Source organism: Frieseomelitta varia, unplaced genomic scaffold, assembly GCF_011392965.1.
Source record: "Frieseomelitta varia isolate USP_RPSP 00005682 unplaced genomic scaffold, Fvar_1.2 scaffold_931, whole genome shotgun sequence".
Classification (NCBI taxonomy): domain Eukaryota; kingdom Metazoa; phylum Arthropoda; class Insecta; order Hymenoptera; family Apidae; genus Frieseomelitta; species Frieseomelitta varia.
This window is the reverse complement of record NW_025110736.1, coordinates 43,635-56,444: the sequence shown is the minus strand read 5'-3', so window position 1 is coordinate 56,444 and position 12,810 is coordinate 43,635. Positions and strand designations below refer to the sequence as shown.

General features: G+C 42.9%; 1 protein-coding gene across 1 annotated transcript in view; it reads left to right on the top strand.

The window, feature by feature from the left end:
• The first annotated feature begins 2,237 nt into the window (after nucleotides 1-2,237).
• Nucleotides 2,238-12,810, top strand: part of LOC122537793 (ecdysone receptor-like) — an 18,598-nt gene continuing 8,025 nt past the window's right edge. The window contains exon 1 of the mRNA XM_043671364.1: nucleotides 2,238-2,253. The gene's annotated coding sequence lies outside the window, so the exon portion shown is untranslated. The remainder of the gene's footprint in view (nucleotides 2,254-12,810) is intronic.

Below are 12,810 nucleotides of genomic sequence, written 5' to 3'. Positions count from 1 at the left end.
TTTTTTTTAAATAGTTTCTTCAGTTCTTTCTTTTAATTTTTTAAACTCTTCTCACGATTCAATGCTAAACTACTTGATGATCTGAATTATTTGTGTACTCTATGACCGAACGTTGCACGATGAAAAAAAAAAAAATATATATATATATATATATACATGGATCAATTTATGGTTACATGGTCTTGGCTGAAAAGTAATTCTTCTTAAAAGAAAGCTTCTTAAAAAGGCTTAAAACAAGTGAAATTCAATTTCCCTCTTAAACGCGTGAGCTTCGCTCCGAACGGGATAAATATCGCGACAGATGAGAGTAGGAAATTTAAGGTTGACTGCGAGTCATCAAGTTGCCTTGAAAAATCCATAAAACACAGGCCATGAGATTCATCACCGACTGGTAGCTCAAAATACAACGATCTCCAGAAACGAATTGACCAATTCCGCTTGACAAACAATGCATAATTTAGATGTGTCAGAGACAACGCCACGCGGTGGCGGGACAACGAGGCTCGGTCAAATTTCTCTTCGCGAGTTCTTTCCTTACCGCCGAGCTGGACCAAATATTTTCGTTGTATTTCACGTGAGTCGTGAGACAGACGAGAAGCCGTCGTGACTCTCGACAGAGGTGGTTTTGGCAACAGTAGATTACACAATTGTTGGTGGGTGGAGGTAAACAAATACGTACGCGACCCGTAATATGGAGAAAATTTCATTTCGTAACATGTGCGAAATTTCATTTCGAAAACAAAATAGAATTGTGGATTAGGGATTAATGAAATTGTAGATTATTCGAGGATAGGATATCGAGTCGCGATGCATTCAGGACGCTGACTCTTCCAGCGTAGATTAATCACATCATAGAGCATTCAACCATGGAATAATTAAAGATAGATAGAATTTCAACCGAGAGCCGGTCAAATATAGAATATTCAGGGGCGAGCCTCTATAAATTAATCGAATTGTCGAGTACGCGGATATTTTTGGTAATTTAAGAAACTAATTGGGATAAAGGGCATCGAATTTTGAAAATAATCATTGGAGAGTGAAGTAATTAGTTCGAACAAAAAGGAGAGATTGCTTTGATAACTACAGAATAATCTGTAAATTCTAGTCGCGGTTAAACAATCGAATTATGCCACGGAGAAGAAAGAATTTTTCATCGTTGTCTGTAACGAATGCGTTATAACTAGAAAAGGAATAATCATTCGTATAAAAATCCCACTATTCTCCAACATCAGCCTGTAACCCAAATATCCATATCTGATCCCCCACGATAATGTATCTGCATCGATATAACCACTTGTTGCAGCCAGTCATCGAACCAAAAACCAAATCACAAACTATTGCACGGAAATTAATTTGGGAAATGCCAACCACCGCAATCTCTCTTTCACGAAAAACATCTGTCGCCATCGAATGCAAATCGCGACGATACTTTCAAGATTTCACATTCCTCGCGTTCTGCTGATTCCCCCCCCCCCTCTCCTCCCCCCCTCGAACTGCTGATTTAAGTTGGGAAACCTAAGGATGCACTGTTGCTCCCACAGATTCTCTGAAGGCGCCGAATATATCGTTGGTCGTAGGGGGAAAAGACGGGGACCGCAAAAAGTCAGACGAGCAAGGGCCTATTACTTGTTGTTCCACGACGTGTCTGAATGTCCGCATTATGCTCGGTGCCGAGTCAAGGCAGACACTCTCTGTATCTCATCGGGATATCGTGGCAGCCTCCCCCCTCCCCCCCCCCATTCCCACCGCCATCCTCTCTCGTTCCAGCATGTCTGAAACTGTCCAAGGGGACAATGGCGAGGTTATATCCGAGCAGACGAGAATGCATTGTTGGACGACATCGGTGAGAACCAAGGAGAAAAGCTACGTCACAGACGGCCTGGAGGAAAGGCGAGGGGGGAGAGCGTCGAGGACGCCAGCCGTCGGGACGCACTGATAACGCAACCGTGCCAGAAATCAGAGCACCACTGCCATTTTTCAATCGCGATTGCGCGCGCCTTCCATTCCATTGAATTCTCATGGTTACTTTTTTTATGTTGTGTTCAGTTTGTACATACGTGTATCTGTACTGAGGGGGGCTGAGAGGAGATTCTCGAGAGTCGTTTTTTAAACATTTTGGTGATCTTAGTTTAACGCGATGAGAAATAATTTAGAATTATGAAGAATATTTGATAATTCGTGTCTTTCTTTTTTGCGTTACAGGTGAGCCAAATCCCATTGTGCGTGCCACGCCATTTCGTGTCTATTTTGGTAGTGAGTAAATTGTATTTTTTATTCTCGTAATTTGAAGAGTTCCTCCTTTTTCCGGGGAGGAAGAACTTTTTGAACAGCAATGGACAATCATGGTCAGGACGTTTTTTTTTTTTAAGCAACTTCTCGTTTGCATTTTCTGCTGCGAAAGTTCAAAAACAGAACCGAGGAGAATGCAGTTCTTTTCACGTATTAAGCCCCTGTCACACTTGACATCTTCTGTATTCTAGAAACTCGACGATCATTTCTTTCGGAGAAACTTCGAAATAAGACCGACAGGAATTTCAACGAGAGAACAATTCTTTTCGCGCGTCAAGCCCTTTTCACACTTGGCGTTTATTTATTCTACGATCGTCAACGAATTGTCATTTGCATCTTCCGCCACAAAGCCCGAAAGCACACCAGCCATTTTAACATGAGAATCGCTCTTTCCGTGCATTAAGCCCCATTCACGCTTCAACGTCCCATCCCAAACAACGTTCCACTTGAACAGACGAAAACATTCGATCGTTCCAACGCTACGGGCCGTGTCGTCGCGCTACGAAAAGGGCGCTGCTGATGCTATTCGACCAGAATACAGGTTCGGGATTCCCAGAACCACGCTGGCTATCCGAGAAGCCGCGTGACGCCTCGTCCTGCTCGTTTTTCACGAACGAACGCCCACGTGCTTTTATCAGGATCTACATTCACGGCTGAGATCAGCGATCCTGGCTGGGTTCAAGGCCGATTACGAAGGCTTCTCTCTCTCTCTCTCTCTCTCTCTCTCTCCTCACTTTCGCCATGGAGGCCAGATTTTGCTACGCCGGCGCGTTTCTCGCTGATTTTTCTTATCTGTCTCGGCTGATTCTCGTTTCTCTCACGGCCGACGACATTCCTACGGGATCAAAACCGTGGCGCGCCTCTGTTTGCCTCGGCGAGAGAGCCGAAAGGACCCAGATCCTTTTTGCCTCTCAGTCAACCCGCTCCCTTCTCACCCGCCAACACTTTATGCTGATTCTTCTCGTTGGATCCTCGCTTTTTCTGCATGCATTTCTTCAATCTTAATTGCCGCGATCCTTGCCGATTGACGACGTGATTCCGCGAGTGAGACTTCCGGAGGGACAACAAGAGTTTGGCATTAGTATTTAGGATTCACGGAGTTTGGGGAATTTTATCTTTAATGGTAGTAGTTTAAAAATAACTGCAGTTAAAAATAATCCAAGGCTCAGAGTTTCCAAAGATAACAAAAGTGTAAGAAAATGGTTAGAAAAGTCAGTTGTAATCTCTATTCTACGAGCCTGTGCTTCTCCTAGGGAATAATATCTGGTGAAAAATCTGCAGCTACTCACCCTAGATCCTAATTTCTCAATAAATTCGTATCTTCTTCTGTCAACGGTCCGACAGAAAACAGAAGTTAGGCGAATAATCTCGAGACGAAACCGGTTGCGATTTCTCCGTGAGCCCGAGCAAAAATACCGGGGCGAGCAACGTGCTCGAAAGTATACACAAACGGTCGGTTGTGTGTCCGGTCATGTGCAACCATGTAAAAAAAAAAAAGAAAAGAAAAAAAAAAGGAAGAAAATGATCGAAAGATTGGTGGAACGAGTTCGAGAAGAGAAAGAAGCGATAAAGCGGAGGAGGCGGAGGATACGTTCGCCGCGGGAGGTCCTGGTGAACGTATCCGTGGCTCTTGACCTCGCCTGCGCCACTTCGACACAATTTCGTTCAGATTAAACAGCCACGTTCGTGCCTTTGTTCAACGCTAATGAATCAATTTTCGTCGATCGACTCGCTCGCAAGTACTCCTTCTACAACTTCGCCCCGTCCGTTTGTTCTCTTTGTCTCGAAGACTCTCCACTCGTTTTCTCCTCTCAAACGCTTTAACTTTTCGTTTAACCGGGGAATTTTCTTTTTTCATGCTTAAAACAATTATCCCCGATTGATAGAACTGATAGTCCACTTTTAACTTAATTGCCAACTCGCATTTGTGTTAATTATTCGTGATACTTGTGAATATCGGCTTGTCGATGAACAATTATTCCTCAGAGTATTACAGTGCCGTTAATGACTCTCATTTATGGAATTTTTATGGTCGAAACTGACGTGCAGCTAGCTGTTACTGAAAACTTTCTCAGAAAAGAAATTGATACCAATTAATTTCCCCGCTGTCAGAGTTTACGACGAGATTAAGGTTTCCCCGGGGGCTGCCCTCCATTTTTCACCAGATAATCTAGCCGCGGTCGAAACGGTGGCCGTGACAGGCTGGCCAATATTAAGAATGCAACTTTCCCGTCTGTTTTTAAGGTTTTTACGGGGAACTATAAACTCCCGTCGACGATGCTGCCTGGCAGAGTTATTAGGCTCGTTAGAGCAAAGCCGCATTAAAGAAGCGAATTTGCGAGCGAGCGGTCGCAATTTATCGATTTCACGGGGAGCTTACGACGAAACGGGCCTTGGCTTCTGCCTGTCTGTGAACCGGTCGAAAATAATCAATCCCGCCAGGAACAGTTACACAGTATCTCGCCTTTCATTTTTACGATGATCGATTCGTTAAACAGCCATTCACGGGGAATCTATTTCAGTCGCTGTGACTGGTATCGCGTGCTGGAGTATCGTATACGAGACGAAAGTTCCCCAGAACACCTCGCGAAGGCACGACAATTACGTATCGAATAACCCTACGTTCCCGAGGCACGTTCTCTGGAATAGTTCGGCAAAGCGGAGGAGGAACTGTTACGTGTGTTGCACGGTTTAATTATTAGAAAATCTTCTCACGGTGTAGAATTTACTGGAGTGGCTCACGCGAAAATCCGATTCGTTGCGCATCGAGTAAATTTGCGCGGAGAGGCACGGTAACGGGATTAGACAAGCCGAAAAATAGCGAGATCCTTTTACCAGGGAAATGGAGAAATATTTCTACTAGAAACTAGAGAAATGTTTATTTGTGTTTCTTTTTAAAGAAATATTTTTAACTGTCCTGTAAATTAACTGCTTCGCTGCTTTCCTAATTTCCGGTCATTTTTAAAAATCGGTAAATTTCAATGATCCCAGTTTTCTCAGCAGACGTTTCGATGATCCTAGTTTCTCAACAGACAAATTCTCGACCATCGAAATGATTATCGGCATTAAGTTCGATTTATTGTTAGTCAGCTTCAAATATAGCCATCGAATTTTTTCCACACATACTGCATATGGTTTCGAAGGCAGACCGGCGGCTTGTTTGAGCAGCTGCGCGTAGCATTGCACTTGTTCGTGTTGTTCTTTAAACAGCGTTTACCAGTACGCCGATATGTTGACCTTAACGAGTAATTTCAGGCACGTTTATCGACGTTCATCTCAATCTTCCACGATAATTATACGCCTCGCCGTAATTTTATATATGAAATTATACACTCTGCATATTCTTTTTATGATAATTTATGTAATCTTCGATGTCTCAATATTCAAGTATTCAAAATTTTCCGTCTTTTCAATATTGCGAGTGAGTAGATATAATCGATCGAAAATATTATTTTTGCGGTGCTTAATTATTAAAAGAAATTCTTCGCGCAACCTAAAGTTATATTCGTTTCTGTGAAATTAAGAAAAGTAGAGAAGGAGAGGAGACTGAACGCCTCCCAGGTAAATTTAGCAGACTATTTTCCTTTCCTCTCGCGATGCATTTACAAAATGTTTCATGTCATTGATCGAAAAGAAACGTCGAGGAAAAGCCACTGTGAATGTTTTTCGAACACGCGCTATTTTCGGCCGTGTAACCAATCCCGCGGGCGAACAGATCCGATGCGTTCGCTCTTCGTATAATAAATTAATTCTCGTTATTTAACCGTGGAAAGTGGCTGGCAATCGGCGGATCATGAATTTCGCGGGAATATTTCGCTTTTCGTTGGACAAACGAACCTTCTCACCGACATTTCCAGGATTATGCTCTCCGTTTCACGTACGTGTGAGTCAGGTTATCTGGCTCGTAAATTGGCGGTAAATTCAAACTCGTCGCTCGTTCTCCGCGAAATCAGATCCGCGCTGAAATGTTTAAAATTTTTATTTCAGCGTGGAATTGCTGTTTCAGTTATTGTACTGTAAGTTTAATGATTCCATGGGGAATAGAAACTCGAGGGAGTAGTTGTTCACGTTTCACGTCGGAAGCTGGATGATGCACGCGCTATTTCGAGGTGAGAGGGCCTAATTGCAGTTCTCGACTCGCTGGCCAACCGCTCCGCGTTCCTTCGGCCGAGAAATTCGATACGGATTGGCGAACGAATCGATTCCTAAACTTGTTTCGTCGAATCGATCGCGGCAATCTATTTCCCGAATTTACGGACGTCTTTCGAATTGGACGATCGCGGTTCAAGGCCTTTTCCTCAAGTTCAAGGGGCTTCTCGTTCGTGGCACGTCCCGTATCGATCGAAAGAAAACCGCGAGATACGCATTATTAATTCGACCTGATGAGAGAAATTCATTCTTCGTCGTTGAGTCGTGACTTTTAATGTCTTTTTTATTTACAATTTTGGATTGAAAAGTGAAAATTGACGAGCTGTAGATTCTTGTCGACGACGGTGGCTCGAGTTTGATTTTTCGAGGTTAGGAAAATTAGTCGACTAAGGAATTTAGAAACGTCCTAACGCGTTAACGCAATGATCGATAGAAATTGATTTTAGAACGAGTGGATCAGAGATGCATTGTTGGATGCCGGGCGAAAAGAATTGCTGTGGGGTGTCAACGAGTGTCCTTGACCGTGATCTACGAGTGGACCAATGACGTCGCGTCACCAAGTTATTTTAATATCAAAGGCTCTATTATTAGCGCGTGACCCGATAGAGTCGCTCATAGAAGAACGAAACTCCTCGCGGGTCAAGATAGCTTCAGAATCTTCGACGCCCCGTTCAAATCTCCCGCGAAATTTACTGGCATTCGCTTTCTTTCTCTCTCTCTCTCACTCCTCGTTGCAATTGAAACAGTCTGAGCAAATGAAATAAAGTCGCAACTTCCGAGAATTGAGATTGCCGAAATGCGCGAAACGAGTGAATTAAAATTCTCAAGAAATCCCAATCTCCGCGCTGCTGTGATTTTCTAAATTCACATCGAATGAACAGACCGAGTAAATCCGTTCTTTTGGAACGTCCTGTATAACCTTGCCGGATCGGCGGATCGTGAATTTTCCGGTCGGCACGTCCGATTCTGTCGTGCGTGTTACCAATAACAGAAAATGACAGTTGAATCTCGCGTGTTCGTTCTTATCTCGAACTGGTGGACGCAGCAATCCCGAGCAGATCCCCCCCCTCGCTTTCCTTCTTTGGAATCCTCTCCCCCGTCACGTCACGCGTTCGTGTGACTTGGCATTCAGCCTTGTTCTATGAACTAGGTCGACATGTGTGTGGTGCATTGACAGAGAGAGTGGCCGTTTATCTCCGTTCTTCCTTCCGTTTCCCGCCGTCTGCTCGCTTCCTCCTCACGCTGGCAGCGCCTCCACCCGGCGCTTTTTGCCCGGTCCACGATTCTTCCAACCGCCTTCTTTCCCTCCCTGCATCCATGTGTTCTCCTTCTCCGACTGCAATTTCTTCGTGCCGTTTTTTTTTTTTTTTTTTAATTCCCTCTGTGAATCTGTGTCGAGTATTTTTAGAAAATTACACCGTCAGACTCTAGAGTATAGAGAGAGAGAGAGAGAGAGAGAGGATTAGTTCACTTTTGCTCTCGGTTTGCCTCGACTTTTCCGCGTAGCTTTTCATTTTGAAGCTAAATCATCGAGTCACTGCTACGGCGGATGCACGAAATCGAAACGTATTTCATATTTTCATGCGCAAACTTCTGTTTTATCAAGCATCCGTCCCGTCTCCATTTTTATTTTTACACGCTTCTTCTTTCTTTGTGTTTGATGCTGAGCCACGTGTTGTACTTTGGTTTTTATCTCCCATTGACTCGATCTGGGGCTTTTTTCACTGCTTCTTTTCCTCTTTCTGACTGACTCTGCTACCCTGGTAAGCCTTTGATCTCTCCTTTCTTTGCCAGCGTCTTTTGTTCGCTATCCGGTTTTCCTTTTCAACCGGGTTTTCATCTTAATGATGTGTTTCTTTCTTTTTCGGTTGATCTTCCTTCCTCTCGCTGTTACTACTTACTAGGTTTGCTTTGTTCACGCAGAATTTCTGTTTCATTTCCTTCCTAAGTATGTTCTGTGTCAAAGAGTTTCGGTTATTCTATTCTCAGCTTGCGGTATTAAATAAATTCGAGAGACAGAGATATAGAATTGGATGGAGATATAGAATTTTTTTTCAATCAAATTTGTTACATTTCAACAAGCAGAAAGCAGTTACTTTGAAAGTATCCTAGAAAAATTTCTAACTCTGTCTTAAGTTAAAAAGAATTTTCTTTACCGAAGAAAAGATGTTCTCGAATTTCTATTTTTCCAAGACTTATATGTCTTATGTCAAAAATCGTTCCCGTTAATTAAATCTGTTTCATCCGCCAAACGTTATAATTGAGAATCGTGATACGCAACTGCATATCTCGTACATTTCTCTCTGTTGCATATTTTTCGACAATTTTTTTCATTTCTCGTAATTCCCGGAGACTTTTTTTCTTTCCTTTTCTTTTCTTTCGTCCGCACGTCGTCGCCACTCGCGTTTTCGTTGCGATGCGGACGCGTATCGTTCGATGGCGTGGTGGTCGGCGTCGTCTCTGCCCTAGTTGCAACGCGCATGCACCCCTCGTGCAGCCACGGAATAACCGAGAAATCGATCCCTCGGCCCCTTCCTCTCGCCTCGAGTGAGCGGCCACGCTCCCATGGCCGGCCCTCGTCGATTTTCTACACGGGAAATTTACTTCCACTCATTTTCTCCCACGCGAAAATCCATGGAAATTATTCCTAACCTAACCACCTCGCTAATAATGGCTGCTCTTTATTGATCTAAACCCTCATATTACGCCGTAGAGTCTCTTATTTGAGAAATTTTTACGCCTGTATTATTTTTCTTCGGTTTGTCCCTTTTATCGTCGATCTCTGCTCGTTTCAAGAACTCGTCTGTATCGTCAATATTGACAATGAAATATGGTTCAGGCTTTGAACTCGAAAACTGAAATGGCATAATAAACAGTGATTAGTTTTCTTCATCTTTCACATGTTGAAAGTGAAACTTGAATGTTACACATCCATAGTAAAACAATTTTTGTTTTAAATATCTTTTTATTGGAATCGATTTACGAGGGGGAAGAAAGAAAGCAAGAAAGAGAGGAGAGGATTGTGGAGGATGAGAATAGAGGATCCAGGGATTGCACGCAGTTTGCTGGGAACATTTGCCAGGTTCCATTCACGGAGCATCGATCGAGGCCCTCTTCCGTTGAAGAGAAACCGTGTTACAGGCTGACTTCGTTCGAGAGACTCGCCCAGAGACAAAGTAAAGATTCCGAGTCAGCAGAGCGTGTTGCGAGTCTTCTAACCGATCTACCGGAGGAACGTGGCTCAGCAGTTTCTACTTAAACTCTTTCCCCTCTCCTCCCCACTTCTTTCTGCGACTTACTCGCCACGAAATCACGATCTTTTCTCATCTTACTTCGTTCTTTCAATTTTTTTTTTTTTTTTATATTCTGGCAAACAAGACAGTGGTCTAGAAAAATTTCTGTGTAGTTGCTGTCCTGTATCTGCCATCTTCTTACTTTGTTATTGATATTTTAGGGCAATTGGTAAAATTAATGATAGATTTTTATGCGTGAGCAGCACAGATTTATATAAAGTATATGTTGATGATCACCAGCTCCAGAGCTATTTCTCATTCGTCGTCTAACTTTTTTTTCTAAAAGTTTTATTGAAAAACCGTACGCACAATTTATTTAGCACTATGAGCGAAATGTTCAGTCCAAATTTGGTCAAAATTTCTCTGCTCATTTCGTGGAAACAGACCCACCACATTTGAATTTTTATCAAGAATCTAAATTGGTGGTTTCCTTTAAAAATGCAACATTCGTTCGTTCCATTACAATTCTCCGATCCAAATTGAGAGTTCAAGTGATTCTCAAGTTGTAACCAAAAGTTTAAATTTTTCTGACAATTGACAAACCAGTAACAACATTTAATTCATACGCCAGATTCAGCAACCAAGTCAATTTTAATGAGTTTCTTCAACGTACGACTCTTTCGCTGCTGTGAAACCAATTTCCATGAATAATACCATTAAGTTACTAACAATTAGCGCAAAAAAAAGTTATAATTGCAATTCATCAACGTGATCTTTCCCTTCAATAATCAATTTTATGTTTCATATTTCCATAAGAATAACTTGAAGATGCATTGAACGATAATGAAGAGGATTCCGACGCCCGGGATAATTAATAATGATGAAAAATCGGTTAATCGACGTACGAAAGGAATTTTTTTCAGTAACTCGTGCTCTCTCACGTTCGCTCGTTCCTGATTTAATTGAGGTGGAATAGCGATGGACTTGATCTCGAATGGAAAACAGACCTCTCTCTAAAAACTTGTTTCCCATTCAATTGAGATTTTTCGCCGCATTCCCAGATAGTTCACTGTTCCCGCCGACGTTTTCTCCAGATAACGCGTTCCTTCGTTTTTTTTTAATGATCATTCTAATTGGAGGAAACGAAATTTTTCTACCAATCTTCCAAATTTGTACCAATTGTCGATCTTTTAATCACTGACAAATATTACTAATTCGTCTCTTGGATTTGGGATCAGCCAGTAAACTTTTTCAAACATATCAATCTATCGTGATAATAATTTGCCAGTTGTGAATGAACACAATTTTTGGACAATTTCTAACGTGTCACAAAGGTCGTAGTAGCAGAGGTATTCTTCTTGCTGTGGACCGTGAACTTTGTGTTGATGGAGGCTGTCGCGACCTACTTGTGGGTCAGCAGACAGCGAACACGTTCAGCTTGGATTGTGCAAACATCGAGCCGCTCATTTGGATCAATGTCGATTCTTATCGATCGCTCGAGAGCGCCTCGCTTGTCTCGGAAAAAGCTATTTGGCATCAGAATCAAATAGGAAAATGGTAGTCAGTCATAGATTAAACTGAGATTATTAACCATCTCCACTCTGATCTGAAATTAACAAAGAGGATCGTCGAAAGGAAAATCTTTTAGAAACACGTACTTGTTTGCGATTGACGATTCGTTTGAATTACTCTTCAAAACAGTGATCCTGAACAACGCAACCTGAACGACACTTTTGTTTTTCAACAAAAACATTTGTCTTCGCGCTAGTTAATATCGAGACTGATACAAACTTCTCCAGACCAGGTTGCCGAAATCCCCATAGTTGTATATGTATATCGGATCAAACGGAAACGATGCAACACGACGAGGCTGGCATTTAATTAACTCGAACGGAGCTCGAATCATGCAGCTCACGACCCGAAGATAAACAGAGGCCCCCTTTTAAACGTCTAGCCAGCGTAACGATTACATAATGGCTGTCGTAACGTGAACGAAAAGGCCTGGTATCGCGTCTCGCCGCGATAATCACGACCCCGATACCTTGAATCGGGGTCAACAATAGTCAGGATCATCGAGTTCTTTGCTGGATGCGGCGGGGAAAATTGACTGGCCTGGCTGTTGGGCATGATCGTTGATGAATCTTGCATCCAGGTCAGATCCAGATGTGTTCCTTGCCGTGCTCCGACAAAATGGACTCGTCATTTTCATACTCGTGTATGAAAACTTTGGCAGCTACAGGCAGCGCAATATTAGTTCTGGAATGGTACGACATCTGTGCAAATCTATAAATAGAACTTTTTATATTTGAGCAGCCTGTAATATAGTAGCATCTGAGTAGCAGAATTTGAATATCACTTAATTCTAGCAATAATATAATTAGATGTTTCGAATCTTCCAATTTTCTATGATCAACAAACTTACGCAAACTTCATAACCCTCTTAAGAATTCTGTATGCACTTTGAGGCCTCGCTAGGGACTTTCTGCGCGCTTGGTAAACCTTGTTAGGGACTCGCGTCGAACTTCCGCCAACTTCTTACCGATTTCGAATATCCTTGCTAAATTTTCTCAACTCTCAGACAACACTTTGCGCAATCCCCCAAGAATCTTCGTACCGAGAACTCGAGAACTTGAAAAAAAAAAAAAAAAAGTAACAAACAATGGGAGAATTTTTCCAAAAATTTGAGATGAGAAACGAGTGAGACGAGCGCCGAGGTTTGAATTAGCAACCCTTCTTCAGCAACCAGGCGGTGACTTTCGCCCCACCCAGCGTACGCGTCTGCCTAGGCTCTTCTCCCTCTCGCTGGCCCGTGTCTCACTCTCTCCTGGTAACTAGGCCATCAGATCGATCCTGCAACGGCACCAACACACCGCTGCAAGCACAGCCACCACCACGCCATCCGCCGTCGTCTCAAGTTTCTCCGGCTTGGTCTGGGTTAGGTCTGGGTTAGATCCTCTTCGAGGCCACTCCAGACTTCGGATTCTGGCCGCAGAGGACCGAGAAAAGTGTCTGCTGCCTAGTGGAACGTGTTACTATGGTCACGTGCGTCTTGCACAATGCTAGGCGTTGCAACTCTGAACCGAGCCCTCAGTTTTTCAAGCTCCAGATACTCTGGTATCGCCTCTCGTCGACAAAAAAA